The following is a 22,097-nucleotide window of genomic DNA, read 5'->3' as shown; positions in this document are numbered from 1 at the left end:
CAATTGCAACGTGGTTGATGTATATCTGACACATTTCCACCGTGTTCTATCACATCTAGATGGGTAAATACATGTTGAACAAGAAATTCCTTTACAGATCTTTTTCCATTTTCAACTTTGAAGTCCAAGACTCTGGCCTTCCATGCGGAGCGGTAAACAATGATAGAACTAGACCTCTTGGATCTTCTTGGTTGCATTAGGACCCATGAACCTTTGTTTGTCCTTTATCCAACCCATTGGTTCTCTGCACTTATTGAAGTTGATATTGTATGCTACTACTTGTGTCATAATAATCAATATCTAATTCTTCTAAATGATTTTCTCATGTTAAACTGATGATTTAATATGGGGCAGTGCCAGGGGAGAAAAAGCTAGGATATTGGTTAAGCTAGCAGACCGGCCACAATAGGGATCCAAAGGAGGGAAAATAGGTATCCAAAGGGGGGGGGCATTTGCAAAAGATCCATGTGCAACAATGGGCTAAAAATACCCTAAGGATCAGCCCATTAATACTTCCAAAATGCTAAGGTTCCAAAATTCAAAGGTTGTATCCAAAGGTCAACCATGGGGGGAATTGGATGCTTTGTGTGTGTCCCAAAAATCTTTACAAATCCCTACATAGGAGGGGGTGAGCCTTGCTTGTAGGGGATGAGAGAGAAATTCACACACACACACACACACACACACACACAAGCTCCCTTTACACAAAGGGAATGAGGGACACATGTCAGCTCCCTAGCCCAGATGCCCACAAGGTGTACCCAATTCCTATTGGATGGCCTTGGAGGTGGACCAATGAGAATTAGGCTAGAGTAAATCTAGTTTAATTAATTCAAAAACACTTAATAAAAGAACCAATGAGAATTAAGTCCTCTAGAAGACTATTGGACAGTCTCCCAGGGGGTCCAATGAGCATTCAGCAGCCCAATGGCTTACCTGATTCCTATTGGCCAGAAGGCAAAGGGGTCCAATGAGAGTTTAGCTGAATTATTAAATTACCTAAATCTCTCACAAAAGTGGAAAGGGGGACACATGTCAGAAGGCTATCACTTATGCTGCTTAATTATCATTGGCTAGCCCTAGGGAGGTCCAATGAGAGGGTAGCATGAGCAAATAGCAAGAGGGGTCGACCAAGAGAGAGACGGGGATGACTTTTGCAAGGCATTATCACACACACACTCATACAATCTCATGTGTGAAGTAAAGAAGACTCTCTCTCCTTCTCAAGCTTTAATGGAAAGCTTATCACCTACTTCAAGCTTGTGAGAAGGGAGGCCTACACCAACAACTCTTGGCTTTGTGATGCAAATCCAACCAAGATCCAAGCTTCAATGCATGCTCATCTCCTCTACCATTCTAATTACTAAGCTAAGCTATGCTAATATGAGTGATTATGTGAGGAGATGTACATCTTTCTCGTAAGGATACTCCTACTTCCTCTCAATCTACTCTCACACCCTGCTAGCTCTCACCATCTTTGAAGGTGTGTGAGGTCTTGGGTCTGAGACCGGGGAGCATTGATGTTGTGTTTGATAAGTGTTTTGCTTAGTTCATGAAGCTTTCATCTTCATTGCACTAGCTAGTCTTGAAGGAACACAAAGAATTGTATTGTACAATGTCTCTCTTGATGGGAGAAACCATAATACAAAGCCTTTTGGAGGCGGGACCGGCACCATGAAAATACGGTCCTCAACTATTGTCAATAGCTTAATTTCTCTCTCTTTTGAAAGTATTGTTCATGCTATCTAACTAGGTGTTATGCTTTTTGTTTCTGTCTCCACCCAAGCACTCTTGTAATTCTCATTAGGAATCTATTCTAATGAAATGCCCACTATGTTCATGCTAATTTCCTCTACACACAAGTTTTTAGGCCATTAAATGTTACATTGGTATCAGAGCATAAGTTTTCTCTTTTCTTGCTCAAGAAGGGAGGTCCTGAAGCTAGCTATAAATGGTTGAGTAAGTAGAATAGGGATTTTTCAGCTTTGCAGTGCGCTTGCCTTTGTGCAGTTAACGGGGCATCAGCGTTGAGAGCTATGGTCTTAATAGTGGAGTCCTACGGGGCTTGCCTACGGCTTAACCACTATTGATCTATTAGAAGCTTGACATGAGCCGGTGTTGTTTTGGTGTTGAACGACCCTCTCTTCTATTCCTTGCAATTAGTGGTATTCGAGCCACGGGTACAGTAGCTTGAGTGCTTTTTCTAAAGGGGTAAAGAGGAGTAGCAACTAGGTCTTGAAGTGTCAAAGTACGCCTAAAAATTTTAAACCTAAAAGTTATTAGAATGGCCGACGATAGTAAAGAGAGTGAAATTAATGTTGATAACTTTGATTTTGCTAATGAGAAAGCTACTAATGATGCTCCGATGCTTGTTAACTATCTTGTTTCTAGGCTTCAACAAGCCATGGGCAATCCATCTCTCCAAAGTGAAGTGCAACGGTAGCTCCGTGCTCATGGGATTCTCCAAGCTCACCACCATGATGAGAGGACACCTAGGAAGCCTCCTTGTGAGACTTCCAAAAGAGGTCTCTCTCCGATTCGGGAAGAATAAGAGAATCCATACGAAGGGCTCAAGAATTTACTTCTTGATGATGCATCTCCTTCCCAAAGGAGAACTCAAGAGCCTCCACCGAAGGAACGAGAAAGAAGTGAGTCTCCCACCACCTCGGAGGAGATGGCTCCACGAAGACGGCGGGCTAAACGCTCTCCATCACCACCAAAGAGGAGAAGACCATTGCACCCTTCTCCATACCATAATTCAAAGAGGTATGATAAAAACCAAGAGAAGAAAAAGATGAGAAAGAGGACACCCTCTTCTCCATCTTCTTCATCCTCTTCCTCTTATGAAAGTGATGGTGCAGATAAAGAAGATCAAGGCAAGAAAAATGCGAGAAAGAGGTCACCCTCTGCTCCATCTTCCTCAAATTCTGCATCTTCTGAAGAAAGTAATGGTGCAACCTTTGAACCATCAAAAAGAAGAGGCCATAGGAAATCCTATGCCACGTGGAAGAGGTCATTCAAGCTCAAGAAGTTCAAAGAGAGAGGGAAGAGCATCTTTTTCCTTACCTACGATGGCACCTTTGGTGCTACGGACAAAGTCTTGTCCTTTATCCAACAATTTGATGCGGCGTTTGGAGATGAGGGCTTCACGGAGTCCTCTAAGCTACACCATGTAGCTATGCACTTTCAAAAGTTCGCCAGGCAATCGTGGTCTAGCCTACGAGCCAACGGTGAAGCTCTGCAAACATGGAAATCTTGAAGAGCTTCCATTATGAAGCATTTTTTGGCCACCGATGCCAAAGACAAATTACTCACCGAATGGCGAAGCTTATAGCTCTCTCCCTATGAATCCATCCACAAATATGTAGACAAGTTTTGGGACCTACAACTCAAAGCCACTGTCTTCAAAAAGTTGGATTTTGGAGAGCAAAAGAAACAAATTTGTGCGGGCTTAATCGAAGAAATGGCGGAGTATGTCAACTCCCAAAGGCCACTTACCATATCAACGGTAATACACCATACTATAGTGGCCTCTCGAATCAATTTCCAAACGGGGGCTAAAAGAAATAATAAGCCCACGACAAACAAGGGTTCCAATGAGCCTAAGGGGAAGGACAATGTCCAAAAGTCTCCTAAGGGCAACTCCAACAAAGCTAAAGAGAAGAGAGTTTACAAAGGTAAAAACAAACTCTCTCCTGAAGAGCTTGAGTGTTATCGCAAGGATAACCGGTGTTTCAAGTGCGGCAAACAAGGGCATGCATACCACGCTTGTCCCCAAAAGAAAAACCACCAAGATCCTCCTAGAGCTACCTTGGTTGAAATCCAAGAGGAGGAGACTCACCAAATTCACCACAAAGGATCTCCTCTATGCCATGCTTGGGGAAAGGTAAGAGAACATGATGCTTATATTCTCTTTGACCCTGGTTCTACTCACAATTTTATATCTATAGAGTTGGCCACCAAGCTAGGCATACAAGCCTATGAGATGGGAGATGTTCTACCCACAGACAGTGCTTTCAAGGGGCAAGAAGCTTCAGTCACTCCCTTAATTGGGAAATTGAGGCTTCATGTCCAAAGCTATGTGGACAAAGAGGACTTCTTTATCTCTCATCTCAAGCATGAGGATGTAATCCTAGGGGCACCATGGTTTGATCGTGTGGTTACCAATGTTAAATTCCCTGAAAGGAGAATCTCCTTTAAGTACACGGAAAAAGACATGTATATAGATGCTAAGGAAATGGGTACAACACTATCCCCATTGTACATACACCAGCTTTCAACAAGTCAATAAAGAGCTCTATTTCCGTGTACATGATTTTTGTTAAAGATTCTCAAAATGAACCTAATGGGTAACACTATCCCCATTGTACATACACCAGCTTTCAACAAGTCAATAAAGAGCTCTATTTCTGTGTACATGATTTTTGTTAAAGATTCTCAAAATGAACCTAATGCTTTAACAAAAGAAAATAAAAGCAACCAAAAGGAATTAGAGTTATCCAATTTTCTCAAGGGGTTTCAAGATGTCTTTATTGACGACATCCCTTGTGAGCTACCTCCTAAACGAGGTAATGATGACCATGCAATTGAACTTCTTCATAGAAGTTCACCGCCTAACAAACCTCCTTGTAGAGTTTCTCAAGCTCAACAAGAGGAGATTATGCGGCAAGTGCATGAGTTAGTTGAGAAGGGCATGGTTAGGCCTAGCTCATCTCCATTCTTCTCACCTGTGCTATTAGTGCAAAAGAAAGATGGCACATATTGTATGTGTGTCGACTATAGAGCACTAAATAGGATCACTATCAAGAATACGTTTCCCGTTCCACGGGTAGAAGACCTATTTGATAAGCTACAAGGATTGACCTACTTCAGTAGGATTGACCTAAAAAGTGGCTATCATCAAATAAGGATAGTTGGTCAGGACATTATAAAGACTGCATTTCGCACCACATTTGGTCTTTACGAATACATTGTCATGCCTTTTGGCTTGACCAATGCACCAGCCACATTCAACCGCTTGATGGAGAAGTTGTTCAGGCCTCATCAAACCTTCACTGGAGTGTTCTTTGTGTTAAGTATGGAGCCTGATTTACCCTTGTAATTTTCTGTGGTAAAAACGCACATTTGTAAGGCCCCCATTATGAGGCGAAGCCATTGTGCGTGAAGGAAAATCACTCACCGGAAACCAAAATTTTCACGGACAAGAATCAGGGGCAACTTTAGAGGCCTCGAGGGCGAAGGCCCCCGAGACTTTTTTTTTGTCGGAATATTCCTTTTCGCCGGAATATTATGGCCGGACGGCGGCCGGAAAGTGGTCGGAAAACAACCGGTTGGTTGGCCGGTGGCCGGTAGTCAATGGCCGATGGCCGATGGTCGGAAGTCAATGGTCGGTGGCCGGTGGTTGGAAGTCAATGGCCGGTGGCCGAATTCAAAAGCGGACTTGTCTTCTCAAGGGCGGCCACACATGGGCGGATTGGAGGGTCCAATTTGGACTTATTCGCACAAGGGCAGCTACACATGGCTGTCTCTCATAAGAGAGGGCAGCTCTTTTGGCCTATAAAAGGAGGCCATTTCTACACACATTTCATAGTGTGAAGTTGATGCAACAAGGTGAGTGTGAGGTGGTGAGAGTGAAGCAAGGCGGGAGCTCTATTAAGGGTTTAATCCCTTTGTAAACCACTTCTTCTTTTGAAATGCTAAAGCCATTGAGTGGATGCTTTCCCGTGGACGTAGCCGACATTGGGTGAACCACGTATATCATGTGTACTCTCTCTCTCTCTCTCTCTCTCTCTCTCTCTCTCTCTCTCTCTCTCTACTCTATAATCTCTTGTGTGTGAAATCTATCTCTCTCCATTAAGTAATCTACTCAAAAATCTATTTAGCTACGTCTTATTTCCTAACACTTTGATGATATTATCATCTACTCTAATTCATTAGACGAACACAAGCAACACCTCCAGGTAATATTTTAAGTTTTAAGAGAGAATAAACTTTATGTTAATCGAAAGAAAAGTGATTTTTTCTTGCAAGAGATTCATTATTTAGGTCGCATTATCTCTCAAGATGGCATCCAAATGGATCCATCAAAGTTAGAGGTAATAAAAGGATGGCCTAAACCAAAGAATCTTCATGAACTAAGAAGCTTTATAGGTATGTGTGCATACGATAGACGCTTCATAGAAAATTTCTCACAAATTGCGGGACCATTACATGACCTAACAAAGAAAAGCGTTAGGTACACATGGTCTGCTAAGGAGAAAAATGCTTTCGAAAAGCTTAAAGAAAATCTTATCTCTCAACATGTGCTTACACTACCGGATCTCTCAAAACCATTTGAGGTCCAATGTGATGCTTGTGGTGATTGCCTTGGAGCTGTTTTGCTCCAAGAAGGGCATGCCATAGGCTATGAAAGTCGAAGGCTCGACCCTGTTGAGCAAGATCTAGGCATATATGAAAAGGAACTCCTTGCAGTTCTACATGCCTTAGACTCATGGAAGCACTATTTATTGGGGACTCCTTTCATTTTGCAAACGGATCATCAAAGTCTTCAGTACTTCATGACGTAGACCAAGCTCTCCGATAAACAAATGAGGTGGGAAAATTTCCTTTCGCAATTTCATTTTCATATTGCTCACATTGCTGGCAAGCATAATCAAGTAGCTAATGCACTCTCAAGACGACCGAGAGTGAATGCGGTTTCCATAGCAACTCACAATGATCTATCTTCAATGATAGATGAGTATGCTATTGATCTCGAATTTAGAGATGTGTTTTAATCCCTTGCATTAGGGAAGAAAGAAGAACCATTTACTTTACAAGATGGTTATCTTATCTACGGCTATAGACTATGTGTTACTAACTCACTACGTGAGAAAGTAATGTATGAATCTCATGCTCCACCTCATCACCTCTTGCGGGGCATAGAGGGATTCAATAAACCTTAAAGGAAATTGAAACATATTTCTATTGGCCTACCATGAAAGTGAACATACAAGAGTATGTTTCTAAATGTGTGGTATGCCAAAAGACAAAATTTGATAGAGGGAAGCAACTTGGATTGCTTCAACCCTTGCCAATCCCTAATTCATGGGAGAGCATATCCATGGATTTTATCTTTGGATTGCCTAAGTCTATCTATGGGAATACGGGAATATGGACGATAATAGACAGGTTCAGTAAACAAGCTCATTTTATACCTGTCAAAAAGACTATCAAAGCCCATCAAATGGCAACCCTCTTCATTTCACAAATTTTCAAGTACCATGGCTTGCCAATGTCCATAGTGTCAGATAGAGATCCTAGAATGACCAGTAATTTCTAGAAGGGTCTCTTTGAGGATTTAGGGACAAGGCTAAACTTCTCTTCGGCCTATCATCCACAAACGGATGGCCAAAGTGAAATAGCTAACCTAAAAATTCTCGATCTACTAAAAGCCTATAGGAATTACATCAAAGATCCCAATGGGAGAAGTACTTACCCTTAGTGGAGTATGCTTACAATAACACTGTACATACTTCCACGGGAAAAGCACCTTTCGAGGTAATTGAGGGAAGATCAAAAAGTCCCTTGCTACTTAAGGTACATGGGAAGATCTTCGTTGCAGATGAGTATAGCCGAGACCTACAAGAATCTTTTCAAAAGATTAAGGATGTTATCTCTATCTCACAGAAAAGGCAAAAGGCTGCTTTGCTGACAAGCACAGAAGAGCCCAAGCCTTTAAAGAAAATGATTGGGTCTTATTAAAGTTTCCCAAGGCTTGATTAAGGCACACGACATGCAAGAATCCTACAGGACACCAAAAGTACTATGCTAAACTAGCAAAAAGGTACTATGGTCCCTTCCATATTCTTAGGCCAATCAATGAGATGGACTATCAACTCAAGTTGCCCAATCATTGGCTCATACACAATGCTTTCCATGTGAGTCTATTAAAGCCTTACAAAGGAGAGCCACCTCAAGAACCAACTATTGAAGACCCACCGGAGATCGAGGACCAAGAGGAGGTGCTGCAGCTCGAGTCCATTCTACGACATGAAGACAAGGTACTAAGAGGTGGTAAGACTGTCCGACAATATCTTATTAAGTTTAAGAATTATCCTTTTGAAGATGCTAGATGGATGCAAGGCATACAATTAAAGGATAACCTAAACCTTGTCAATGCTTACAATGCTTCCCAAGAGTAAGAAAATGTACAAAATGTTAAAAATGAACAAAGCTTTTGTCTTATAAGACTGTCTTTTTCTTTATTGTGCACAAAAAATGAAATAGTATGCATGCTTAGATCAAGTTTGCGGAGACGACGTCTCCCAAACACCAAGTAGAGCTTGTCACTCTACTATGGAAGATTGATAGGACTAATGTGCGAACATGCTTGCGGTAGCCTCAAGCTCTCAAGCACCAAATGAACTAGTCATCCATTGTGGAATGATGTCGTAGGGTAACATAGGGATCCTCTACCCGCTGAGAAAAGGACTCATGAATATGCCATTTATCTTCTTTACACCATAGTTGACGACGACTATGATTTCAAGAGAGAGGTATTCTCATAATAATCAATATCTAATTCTCCTAAATGATTTTCTCATGTTAAACTGATCATTTAATATGGGGCAGTGCCAGGGGAGAAAAAGCTAGAATATTGGTTAAGCTTGCAGACCGGCCACAGTAGGGATCCAAAGGAGGGAAAATAGGGATCCAAAGGGGGGTCCATCTGCAAAAGATCCATGTGCAACAATGGGCTAAAAAGACCCTAAGGTTTAGCCCATTAAGACTTCCAAAATGCTAAGGTTCCAAAATTCAAAGGTTGTGTCCAAAGGTCAACCGTGGGGGGAATTGGATGCTTTGTGTGTGTCCCAAAAGTCTTTACAAATCCCTACATAGGAGGGGGAGATCCTTGCTTGTAGGGGATGAGAGATAAAGTCACACACACACACACACACACACACACACACACACACACACATACACACACACACACTTACACACACAAGCTCCCTTTACACAAAGGGAATGAGGGACACATGTCATCTCCCTAGCCCAGATGCCCACAAGGTGTACCCAATTCCTATTGGATGGCCTTGGAGGTGGACCAATGAGAATTAGGCTAGAGTAAATCTAGTTTAATTAATTCAAAAACACTTAATAAAAGAATCAATGAGAATTAAGTCCTCTAGAAGACTATTGGACAGTCTCCCAAGGGGTCCAATGAGCATTGAACAGCCCAATGGCTTGCCTCATTCCTATTGGCCAGGAGGCAAAGGGGTCCGATGAGAGTTTAGTTGAATTATTAAATTACCTAAAGCTCTCACAAAAGGGGAAAGGGGGACACATGTCAGAAGGCTATCACTTATGCTGCTTAATTGTCATTGGCTAGCTCTAGGGAGGTCTAATGAGAGGGTAGCATGAACAAATAGCAAGAGGGGTCGACCAAGAGAGAGAAGGGGGGCTGATTTTTGCAAGGCATTATCACACACACACTCACACAATCTCATGTGTGAAGTAAAGAAGAATCTCTCTCCTTCTCAAGCTTTAATGGAAAGCTTATCACCTTCTCCAAGCATGTGAGAAGGGAGGCCTACACCAACAACTCTTGGCTTTGTGATGCAAATACAATCAAGAGCCAAGCTTCAATGCATGATCATCTCCTCTACCATGCTAATTAAGCTATGCTAATATGAGTGATTATGTGAGGAGATGTACATCTTTCTCGTAAGAATACTCCTACTTCCTCTCAATCTACTCTCACACCCTGCTAGCTCTCACCATCTTCGAAGGTGTGTGAGGTCTTGGGTCTGAGACCGGGGAGAATTGATGTTGTGTTTGATAAGTGTTTTGCTTAGTGCATGAAGCTTTCATCTTCGTTGCACTAGCTAGTCTTGAAGGAACACAAAGAATTGTATTATACAATGTCTCTCTTGATGGGAGAAACCATAATACAAAGCCTTTTGGAGGGGGGACCGGCTCCATGAAAATCCGGTCCTCAACTATTGTCAATAGCTTAATTTCTCTCTCTTTTGAAAGTATTGTTCATGCTATCTAACTAGGTGTTATGCTTTTTGTTGCTCTCTCCACCCAAGAACTCTTGTAATTCTCATTAGAAATCTATTCTAATGAAATGCCCACTATGTTCATGCTAATTTCTGCTACACACAAGTTTTTAGGCCATTAAATGTTACAACTTGTCCTTCTAGGAAAAGTCCAGGTGTTGCTAGTTGGTGTGAGAGACCATAAACACCTAGAGCTTCTTGGGCGGGAAGACATGGAAGCCATAGCTCTGAGAGAAAATCTTTAGTGGAGGGAGATTCACTTTGAAAGCATCCTAATGGAGGGAAATTGTTTTACAATTCCAATATCTTGTGCGGGCTTAATGGCCACTCTCCAGTACGTTAATGACCATAAGAGAATATGAGCATTGGGACCACACATGCACCTAACAACTCGGTAAAAGCAAAGAAGTTACGATGCCACAATCCTAGATTCCTGAAAGTTTTTTAAATATTTTCCTATTTCTTGAGTCTTTCCACATATTTTCCTACGTAACGTAGCCCTCAAGCTCATTGGATGCGCTCTATTTTCTCTCTCTTTCATATGGCCCTCCAAATGACCTCCTGTTCTCTCTCTAGGTGTTGTCTCCTCCAGTGCTCTAGGTTTAGGGTCAAAACTTATGCCGGTATTCTGCATCTCCTTAGTGTCTTCTATGTCCATCTCCTCTTCTGGCTGCCCCTGGGTCTCTTCTTCTTCCTTGCTTTTTTGCCTCATTTCAGGCTTCTCATATGCAGTCTTCTCAAATTTTATTTTATTTTTGCCTTTCTCATATGCTGAGCAAGGGTCTCCTCGGGACTTCCCTCTAGCCTGACATCTACACGACCATCAGCTTTAGAAAGCTGTGCAGCAAAAGATCACTTATTAGAGCCTTAATCAATGAAAAAACTTACTCTTGGTACGTTGGCCTCGTTTTCTCGGGGTCTTTGATCTTGTCACCCGCACGCCAGTGTCTAGCAACACATCGTCTTCCTCATTCTGGGTTTTCCCTTCAGCACTAGTCGTACTCTGCTCCTTTACCTCAAAGTTTTGTTCTTCTTCTGTTATTTCCGAAACAGGTTTCTCAGCATTACTAGGGACACTTTCATCAAGCAAAACCTCCACAAGTGTCTTGTATGCAGGCGTCACTGCATCGTTTCCTGTGTCTTTACCGGTAGTAGTTCTGAAGCAGCTTGACTCTGAAAAAAAATCCGAGAAGACAAAAATCAACCACCTGATTAAACAATGGTGTGTTTCTTACCCGTTGAAACAATTTTCTAACCTGTTATTGGGCATGGTTCAACTGGCTTCTTCTTTAGAAGGGATTGGTATTCTGCAGAAATAACTCCGGGGCAATCCTTAATTAGCCACTTTCCTTTCTCAGCCAAGTGAGCATAGGAGAATGCATTGTATGCATGTGAACAAGGCAATAGAACAACATGGCTTGAGCGATTGTGATCATGAATTTTTACACCACAAGCATTGCACACATCAATGAGAACAACACTATGTCCAGAAGCTGAAACTCATGTAGGAAAGACTATGGTTTCACGTAGCATTGGTTGACTAATCATGTCTGTCACAAATGTGACACAGAGACCAAAGGTTTCCTCACGCTCCAAGCATTTGGATAATTCTTCCTGTAGGCAAAAGACCTCTGTTATCAGAAAATGTCAAACAAGAATAAAATCGGTATGAATGCTTGAAGATCGGTATAATATTGTTATCATACCGGTATGATTATATCCTACCGGTATGATGTTATCCCACCGGTATGATGTTATTATATTGGATAGTATAACATCATACCGTTAGGATAACATTCGGTAACATCATACCGGTAGGATAACATTATACCGGAAGGATAACATCAAACTTGTTGGATTTTATCATACCGTTAGGGTGTAATCATACCGGTCGGATCTAACCATACCGGTAGGATGTAACCATACCGGAAGGATATAATCATACCGATAGGATGTAATCATACCGGTAGGATATAATCATACCGGTATGATAACATCCTACCGGTATTGCCATCTACCCTTACTGAATTGATGTTATTTTCATACTATTATGTTTTTTTATTATTCGGTTTTGTGGTACCACATTCTACCCATCCCGGTATGATAGAGCCATAATACCGGTATTGTAAAACTTATAATACCATTTTCACTATTAGAGTTTCAGTACAATATGGTTATTATAATCATACTGTTACTTTAGTGTTAAACTACTATTTTGTTTTGTTACTATATCGGTATTATTTTGTTGTTATACATGTATTATGTTGCTTTCATATCGTTATTGTGATCATTGATAGAACATATAGTAACATGTTCACCAATAGAATACCAATACCGGTATTGCAACCGTTACTTTGCAGGTATGTTACCATTATTTATAGTAATCAATCTACTTTATAGGTAATTATTGTGTAATCATTCCACAACAGTATATAGACTATAGTATATTGTACATCCAAACCAGTACTTTGCAGGTATTATACTACAATCAGATGGAGTTAAAAGCATACCTGTGCCTGTTGTAGGGTGGCTTTTGCTTGGTCAAAATTTTTTTGGAGGCTGTCAAGCAAGCCTATTGGTACATTGGCATCATCAATGTAGGGTGGCTTTTGCTTGGTCAAATTTTTCTTGGAGGCTATCAAGCAAGCCTGTTGGTACATTGGCATCGTCAGGGAAGTGCATTCGGATGGTGTCAAGGACGCCCTCGCAATGGTGCACATCAGCAACAGATTTGGCCACAGAATCCTTAGCCTTCTGACACTCGGTTGATACATTGCCATGAGATTTTCTAACCTCAACAAGTAGTTCTTGCAAGGAAGTGGATACTTCAACACTAAACGCAGACTGAGTAGTCGCAAAAAGCCCACTTTTGGTTGGTGTACTTTTGGATGGGGTATTTACTAACAAAATGGCAGAACCACTTGGGGTTCCTGTGGATACTTGAGAAGTCTCTAACTTCCATTGTTCTCTTTTCCTATCTAAGTGACCTTCATTGGTCACATTCTTCACCACCTCAAATGCAAACTCAACCACTTTACCGGACCTCTGCATACGAAATAAACATATCCGAGTGCAAACTTGACTCCCAGCAGATAGTTTGGTGGTTTGGATTGATACACCTGCTTGTAGAGCTGGTAGAGTGCCTTGTAGTGATCCGGACTTGCTGTTTTTATCGGCACTTTTTTCTCCTTCACTGGAAGACACGTGAAAACTTTCATCTAGTCGGATATGGGCACATCTGCATCTGTCAACTTCCTAACATCTTTCCCCTCAAGACTTAACCCATATTCCCTGTGAAAATCCTTCTTTGTCATGCAGAATGCCTTTAATGAAACCTCCACATCCTTGGGGTGAACAAAGCGGCTGATTTTGGGAGGAGGCTGTAACTTCTGTCTCTGAACAGAATAAATCCATATTCATTACTCAATATATCCACACCTCAATACTCTAGTACACATACAGGTCCGTTGTACACAACACAAGGGAGACAGAGAGAGGTGACATACCTTCGTGGGAGAATGTCGGGTCTTTGTGGGGGAGACCTGTCGGGCTGCATTCCTTGGGCTCTTTCTTAGGTTGCTGTCCATAGCGAAGGATAAGAAGCGTGCAAAAGGGGGTTGTAGAGTGAGCTGAGAAATGTGCAGAAGGAGAAAGGCTCAGAGATCTATATGGAGAAGTACAGTCATGCAAACATTCAACTGAACATTCGTATGACGTGGGCTCCACACGTGTTTTTGAATCCTCCACACGATTATTAAGATTCTGTATCCTCCACATGATTATTAAATTCAAACAATTCTTGCCCATAACACCAGTTTCATACCCCCTAAATTTTAAGCCTCCAAGAGCAACTTTCAACCGATTAAAACTGGGCCACTTTTTCATGCATCCACCCCCCTATATAACGTGTGTCGGGGGGGTATTAAAAAAACCCCTCTTTTAACACGTCTGAATGAATGAACCTAAAGTATATTTTCCTTTCAGGGAATTTAACATTGGTATCCATGCGATCAAACCATGGTGCCCCTAGGATTACATCCTCGTGCTTGAGAGGAGAGATAAAGAAGTCCTCTTTGTCCACATAGCTTTGTACATGGAGCCTCAATTTCTCGATTAAGGGAGTGACTAAAGCTTATTGCCCCTTGAAAGCACCATCGGCGGGTAGGACATCTCCCATCTCATAGCCTTGGATGCCTAGCTTGGTGGCCAACTCTGTGGATATAAAATTGTGAGTAGAACTAGGGTTAATTAACACTAGAATGGTAACAGGACACTTTTATGTCCTTGGACACTTTTGTGTCCTGTTAAGTGACCATTTTGCTTGAATTATTTGAAGAGTATGAAAATGAATTTCTAGGTGCTATATATCCACAAAGTTGCCTTATGAGCTGAAAAAAACTTAGCATTTGTTTTGGACTATGGATCTCACCATTAACCTTACTCTTGCACAACATTTTTGAACCTAAATTGTGTGAAAAAACGGGTCCTGTTTTTGGCTTTTTTTCAATTTTTGGCAACTATAACACTCTAGACTTTATTTTTGTGAGGTTTAGATGGCTAGAGGTTAGGCCTTCATAGTTCTCAACATGTTTTGATGCTTGTAGGGAGAGCTAAGTGTTAAAATTGAAAGTTATGACCAATTTACAAGAATTGCATAATCCTGTTTTTTGGCCAAAATTTGCACTTTTATGATTTTTTGGTGGCTTTCTTGATATCCAAATTCAATTTTGATTGTGTAAGTGTAATGTATAACATAAATCTAATCTTTCTTGAGTTTTGGGGGACCTAATATGCTATATAGCATAGTATATGATGATGGTTGAGTTTTCTGATTGCTAGAGAATACGATACATTTTAGAGTAGCAAGTATAACTTTCTCAATATTGCTAGTTTCTTAGGCCACTTGTGTGTATTTTGTAGGTAGTAACCATATCTAATCATAGACTACAAACTTGGCTAGATATTGAGTAGTTTCTATGGGTTTCTAGAGGTCATAATGCTAAACCCAGTTTTTTCATGTTTGCTGTATTTAACACTTTATCATTGCCCCCAAGGTTCCAATTGTAAGAGATCCATTATCCTTTTGACATGCTCCATGGCTCCTTTTGAATCCAAAGGCCCAAAGGGAACTAAGAAAACATGTATATAGTATCTGTATTGAGCATGCTATAGAGACTTTGATAATAGGTTCACAAAATGGCAAAAATGCAACTTTTTTGTACCTTTTTTTGCCCAAAAAAAAATTAGTGAGGTAAAAGCAACCATATGTTTTGGTCACCAACCCATTGAAGTTAACGGGGCATTTTATCTCAGGTCCTACAAAAATCCCCACTCTTATTTATATGCAATCAACCGTAAGAAATTGCTGTTTTGGGCAAAATGCACTGGTCCATCAACTTTGGAGGCTTGTAGTGACCAAGGGATGAGAAAAATTACAAGTTTCTCATTTTTTCCATATGTAGTAGTTATTGAACTATAAGCTCATGAAAGGATTTTTCAAAATGAGTGGATCTACTATGGTTTTGGAAATTTTTCCCAAAACCCTGAAAGGACACTTTTATGTCTTGTTAGGTTACCATTCTAGTGTTAAAGAGAATAAAAGCATCATGTTCTCTTACCTTTCTTGAAGCATGGCATAGAGGAGATCCTTTGTGGTGAGATTCCTCTTCTTGGATCTCAACCAAGGTAGCTCTAGGAGGCTCATGGCGGGTGTTCTTTTGGGGACAAGCGCGGTACACACGCTCTTACTTGTCGCATTTGAAACAACAGTTATCCTTGCGATAACGCTCAAGCTCTTCAAGAGAGAGTTTGTTTTTGCCTTTGTAAAATCTCTTCTCCTTAGCTTTGTTGTTATTGGAATTTCTTTTAGGAGATTTTTGGACATTGTCCTTCTCCTTAGGCTCAATAGAACCCTTGTTTTTCATGGGCTTAGGATTTCTCTTAGCCCCTATTTGGAAATTGATTCGTGAAGCCACCATGGTATGGTGTATGACCACAGATATGGTGCGTGGCCTTTGGGAGTTAACATACTTCGTCATTTCTTTAGTTTAGCCTGCACAAAACTATTGTTTTTGCTCTCCAAAATCCATCTTTTTGAAGATAGTGGCTTTGAGATGTAAGTCCCAAAACTTGTCTACATATCTGTAAATGGATTCGTAGGGAGAGAGCTTCAAGATTCACCATTCGGTGAGTACTTTGTCTTTTGCATCGGTGGCCAAAAACTGCTTCATAATGGAAGCTCTTAAAGCTTTCCATGTTCGTGGAGCTTCACCGTTTTCCCGTAGGCTAGACCACCGTTGCCTGGTGGGCTTTTGAAAATGCATAGCTACATGGTGTAGCTTAGAGGACTTTGTGAAGCACTCATCTCCAAACGCCGCATTGAAGTGTTGTATGAAATTCAAGACTTTGTCCGTAGCACCAAAGGTTCCATCATAGGTAAGGAAAGAGATGCTATTTCCTCCCTCTTTGAACTTCTTGAGCTTGGACGATCTCTTCCATGCGGCATAGGATTTCCTATGGCCTCTTCTCTTTGATGGTTCAAAAGTTGCATCATCGCTTTCTTCAGAAGATGAAGAATTTGAGGAAGATGGAGAAGATGGTGACCTCTTTCTCGCCTTTTTCTTGCCTTGTTCCTCCTTGTCTGCACTATCACTTTCTTCATAAGAGGAAGAAGATGGAGAAGAGGGTGGCCTCTTTCTCACCTTTTTCTTCTCTTGTTTTCTGTCATCCCTCTTTGAATTATGATGTGGAGAACTGTGTGATGGTCTTGTCCGTTTAGGAGGTGATGGAGAGCGTTTTTCCCATCGTCTTCGTGAAGCCATCTCCACCGAGATGGCACGAGACTCACTTCTTTCTCGTTCTTTTGGTGGGGGACTCTTGAGTTCTCCTTTGGGAAGGAGAACTCCACCGTCTTCGTGAAGCCATCTCCACCGAGCTGGCACGAGACTCACTTCTTTCTCGTTCTTTTGGTGGGCGACTCTTGAGTTCTCCTTTGGGAAGGAGAGGCATCATCAAGTAGTAGGTTTTTGAGACCTTCGTACGCATCCTCTTCTTCTTCACAAATCGGAGAGAGGCTTCTTTTGGAAGCCTCGCAAGGATGCTTCCTAGGTACTCTCTTGTCATGGTGGGGAGTTTGGAGAATCCCATGAGCACAAAGCTACCGTTGCACTTGATTTTGAGGGATGGATTGCCCATGGCTTGTGGAAGCCTAGAAACAAGGTAGTTAACAAGAATAGGGACATCATTAGTAGCTTTCTTATTAGCAAAATCAAAGTTATGAACATTAATTTCACTCTCTTTACTATTGTCAGCCATTCTAACAATTTTTTAGGTGTACTTTTACACTTCAAGCCCTAGTTGATACTCCTCTTTACCACTTTAGAAAAGCACTTAAGCTCCAATACCCGTGGCTCAAATATCATTAATTGCAAGGAATTGAAGAGAGGGTCTTTCAACACCAAAACAGTACGGGCGCCTGCCAAGCTTCTAACAGCTTAATAATGGTTAAGCCGTAGGCAAGCCCAGTAGGACTCCACTATTAAGACCACATCTCTCGATGGTGATGCCCCATTATCTTCACAAAGGAAGGCGCACTGCAACGCTAAAAAATCCCTATTCTATTTACTCAATTGCAATTAATAATACCAACCATTTATAGCTAGCTTGAGGACCTCCCTTCTTGAGCAAGAAATGAGAAACCTTGTGCTTAGATACCAATGTCACATTTAATGACCTAGTAACTTGTGTGTAGCGGAAAATAACATAAACATAGTGAGCCTTTCATTAGAATAGATTCCTAATGAGCATAGCAAGAGTGCTTGGATGGAGAGAGCAACAAAAAGCATAACACCTAGTTAGATAGGCATGGACAATACTTCAAAAGAGAGAGAAATTAAGCTATTGACAACAGTTGAGGACCGGATTTATATGGAGCCGGTCCCTCCTCCAAAAGGTTCTGTATTATAGATTTCCCACATCAAGGGAGATATTTTACAATACAATTCTTTGGGTTTCCACTACAAGAGGTTGTGTGCACTTGTGACGCTATTAGCGATGGAAATACATTGGGTTTTTATACTCCCCGGCGTCGCTAACAGCGTCGATACAGGAACGTCGCTATGAGCGTTGCTATTAGCATCGCTATGGCCGTCGCTATATAGCGACGCATGTAGCGACAACCATAGCGACGCTTTAAGGCTACCTATAGCAACATTCATAGCGATGCTGCAGAGCCTTATATAGCAACGCCCGAGAGTAAAAAGTTTTGGCGGCACGGCATTGAATGCCTTGCCACCCATCGACCATATTGAATGTTTCAATAATAGAGTAAACCTAAATGAATCCAAGATAAACCCAGATTCACGTTTGAAAGAAAGTGCAAGCTTAGGTATAGACCCAAAGTAGTCACCCACAAGACAATATAACCATTAACTCCATCATCCATAGTATTGTTTGCAGAATAAAGATACAAAATGGACAAAAGTAAATTGATGAAAGTAAATCAATGACAATTGTACACATCATAGGCAAAATCACTTGATTGTTAAACTTTGCAAATGTAATAGTTACAACACCATTGTCATTATTGAGAAAATATACATGGTTTTCCAATAGTTACAAAAAGACATATACACGTCATCTCATGATACATATGCTATGACAAAAGAAAACTAATGCTATCTAGCTACGGCTAAACTGACGTCGTCTAATCAGACGTCTCATCGCGTCCAAGCGGCATATCTGTCGGATTTTGCAAAAAAAAAAAACAATAAGACAACTTTCTGTAAGTATAAACATATAATTTACAAAACAATACACAAATAGAAGAGAGTAAACCCTAATACTAACCATGCCACCGTGAGAACTCAGAATGTCCATCAGGGCGTTTAAGCCCTTTCTACCTGCGTACTCGTGCTTGTACGGTGTGGGGTCACATCCTGTCATCGACCACTATCAAAACATACAAAGAGTCCATTATGTTAGAATTTAAAAACCCCTAAACCCTAAACTATCAAACCTAAAGAGCCGCATGCAAAAACAGTTACAAAATCGTCCTTAAAGGATGCCCACCTGCTGCTCCCCAAGTGGTGTGAGCTCACTGCCTCTACTCGCGCTTTGGCTGCCTCCTTTTGTTGCTTCCACTTGTCGGGATTCTCACGCGCTGCTTTCTCGCATTCTTCCTGTTGAACTTTTATAGCACGAGCTCCATATATAGCACCTGGGTCCCCTCTATGTATACATCATCTGTGTGAGTATTCTACACACTTTGGGGTATGCATCACATCACTCAAAGACCACACTAGTCAATGTCCTAGATGGCTAGACGTTACTCTCATGAGAGTAGAGACCAACTTACTCAATAAATCATGGGTCGACATCACCTAAACAAACATTGACATCGTGCAAACATGCTCTTTGATTATCCATACACACAGTGCTACCACCATAGAGCATGCATCACCCACCACTCAAAGACCACACTGGTCGATGCAGATGCATACCCCAAAGTATGTAGAATACTCACACAGATGATGTATACATAGAGGGGACCCAGGTGCTATATATGGAGCTCGTGCTATATATAGAGCTCAACACTTCCAATCTTCTCTGGCCAGCCAATCTGGTCTGTTCTACCCATGCTTTATTGCTTTTTCCACTTCAAAACGCTTGTGCTTGCAGTATTCGCGCATTCGAACCTTCATCAAGTCTTCATTGAAGCGGTCATCCCGTGTTGAAACGGGAAACTCGTCATGCAGCATGCTGATGACTCTGTTTTTTAAATCACTTGGTACTTCACTCCAGGTGTTTAGTATGTAGTGTCTAAACACCTGAGAGAAAAGACCACGCATGCACGAGATCACCTTCTTGCCTTGATCATCCAAGATGATGCCGCCACTGAAGTCGACGGAGTAAGGCAAGCCCTCTCGCTGGTGACGCGTGAACTTGGGTGTCCTAACAAGGGTCTCTAGCGGCGTGCCGATGGGGGTATGGACGTCAGGTGTCTCCACTGGATTCTGGGCTTCGAAGCGAGGAGTGTAAACTGGGGTGACTCCCAGAGGAGTAGGTAGTGGTGTGTAGCTCCTAGGAACCATTGTCAGCCGTGCAAAACCTGGCATAGATGGCGATTCTGTAGCTGGTGTGGGGGCGGGCAAACAAGGGGAGGGTAAAGAGCCTCATCAAACACGAGGCGATGTCGAGGCATCGGCGGCGGTATCCGCACAACAACCACCACCGCCACCACTAGAGCTTCGGTGCCTAGACGAGTGTGTGAAGATCATCTCGTCGACACCGAAGCTTTGGAGCGTGCTGAATGCTCCGAAACAGAGGGAGATGCTAAAGGAGGAGGAACACGTGATGGTGCTCCAGAGCGATGACGATCCTCATACCACTGCCTCTGTTGGGGTGACAAAGAAGAAAGAAACTCATCATCATCCATACCTGCATTAAACACACGAACATTTAATCTTAATATTAAATGAATCGAGAAGAAAACATGGACAAGTAGAGAGAGAGAGAGAGAGAGAGAGAGAGAGAGAAGAATCATAAAAGGGAAGGGATTCCTGTGTAGAGAGATTTCATTGAAGTTCTTGTGAATTTGTAAAAGCACTGTGCTTCGGGTGCAATGGAGACTGAAGCTGCAATCACAAAGGTGATCCATCTCTTCTCATAGATGCTACTTGCCCCACCACTAGATCTAGTTGTCGGGTGAAAGAGACGCTAAGATGCAGTAGTAGTGCTTCTTAGTGTCTCTTTCACCCGATCAACTAGATCTAGTGGTGGGAGGAGCATCATCTATGAGCAGAGAGAGATCACTTCCTTCGCGATTGCAATTTCAGTCTCCATTGCGCTCGGAGCGCAGTGCTTGTCACCCCTGTTTGTGAGGATATACCTAGAGCATACGTAACTGAAGTGGATGCAAAGACGATTAAATACAATGATGCAATGACGCATATAGACAGGAATGGACAAAAAGCCACGTGAATACAATATATATTATAAAACGGAGAAAAATTGTTCAAATACAATGTTTATGGCTTTAAGAGGTGTCTCTCTCATCCTCGCATAGCTTAGCATAACTTCCTATATCTATATAGAGCTCTTCGTTCAGACATATGTCCTTCGTTTCATTTTGTAGATCCTCTGCATGCACCCTATAGAGAGTAGCAGCTTGATGCTCATTTGGCACCACCTCAGCTGCTTCTGACTAAGCATCTTCTTCGATCTCCTCCATTGATGCTAGTGTGATTGGCACATGGTAGCCCTCATACGTCCATGCACTACGAGGGTCTACCTTTATGACGTACCACCAGTTTGATGCAGACTTTGTAGGATGAAATATCACCTGCCAGAGCTTCATGAGAGCTCTCATGAAGCTCTCATCAAGTCTGAACTTACATGAGAGCTTCCAAGCACATAACTTCTAAAATTGGATGTTAACTATTTACATACTTACTTGTTCACAATGCTCGAGTAGTATGAAAGTGTCTCTTAAGTCGGTCCATTTCTTAGTTGAATCCACTTCAAGGAAACCAGACTCTCCTCTACGCACAGTAGCGTTGCGGCCCTCCATGATTATCTTGAACCATTGCACGTCGAAAAAGTCGACAAAAAATACTCTATAATCGATCCTCAAAATCTCTAGTAGTGTGCCAAAGTAAGTGAGTTCCGCCACCACAGGATCTGCATCAAAGGACCGTCGTCGACTAGACTGTTCAAATTTTGCCATGATTCCACAATCTTGAGTAAAACGCTTTTTGTCGATCCGTTTCACCCTAAAATGTCGACCTTTACACCATGCTACTGTGTATGACTTATACTACAAACAACAAAGATTATGAGTGGCCGTTCAAACATCTAGAAAGTCACTAGTTGTACATTGCAAACTAGAAAGTTACTAGTCGTACATTGCAAACTAGAAAGTCACTAGTCGTACATCTAGAAAGTCACTAGTCGTACATTGCAAAACTTACCTTGGTCGCGCAACCCCGAGAGTACTCCCACTCCTCCTCAGTCACTTCTTCACCGCACTGTTGTGAGCTTTTCAATTGGTTG

Source organism: Adiantum capillus-veneris, chromosome 28 (genome assembly GCF_014529385.1).
Source record: "Adiantum capillus-veneris isolate H3 chromosome 28, ASM1452938v2, whole genome shotgun sequence".
In the NCBI taxonomy this organism is placed as follows: Eukaryota; Viridiplantae; Streptophyta; class Polypodiopsida; order Polypodiales; family Pteridaceae; genus Adiantum; species Adiantum capillus-veneris.
Note: the sequence above shows the minus strand (reverse complement) of the source record.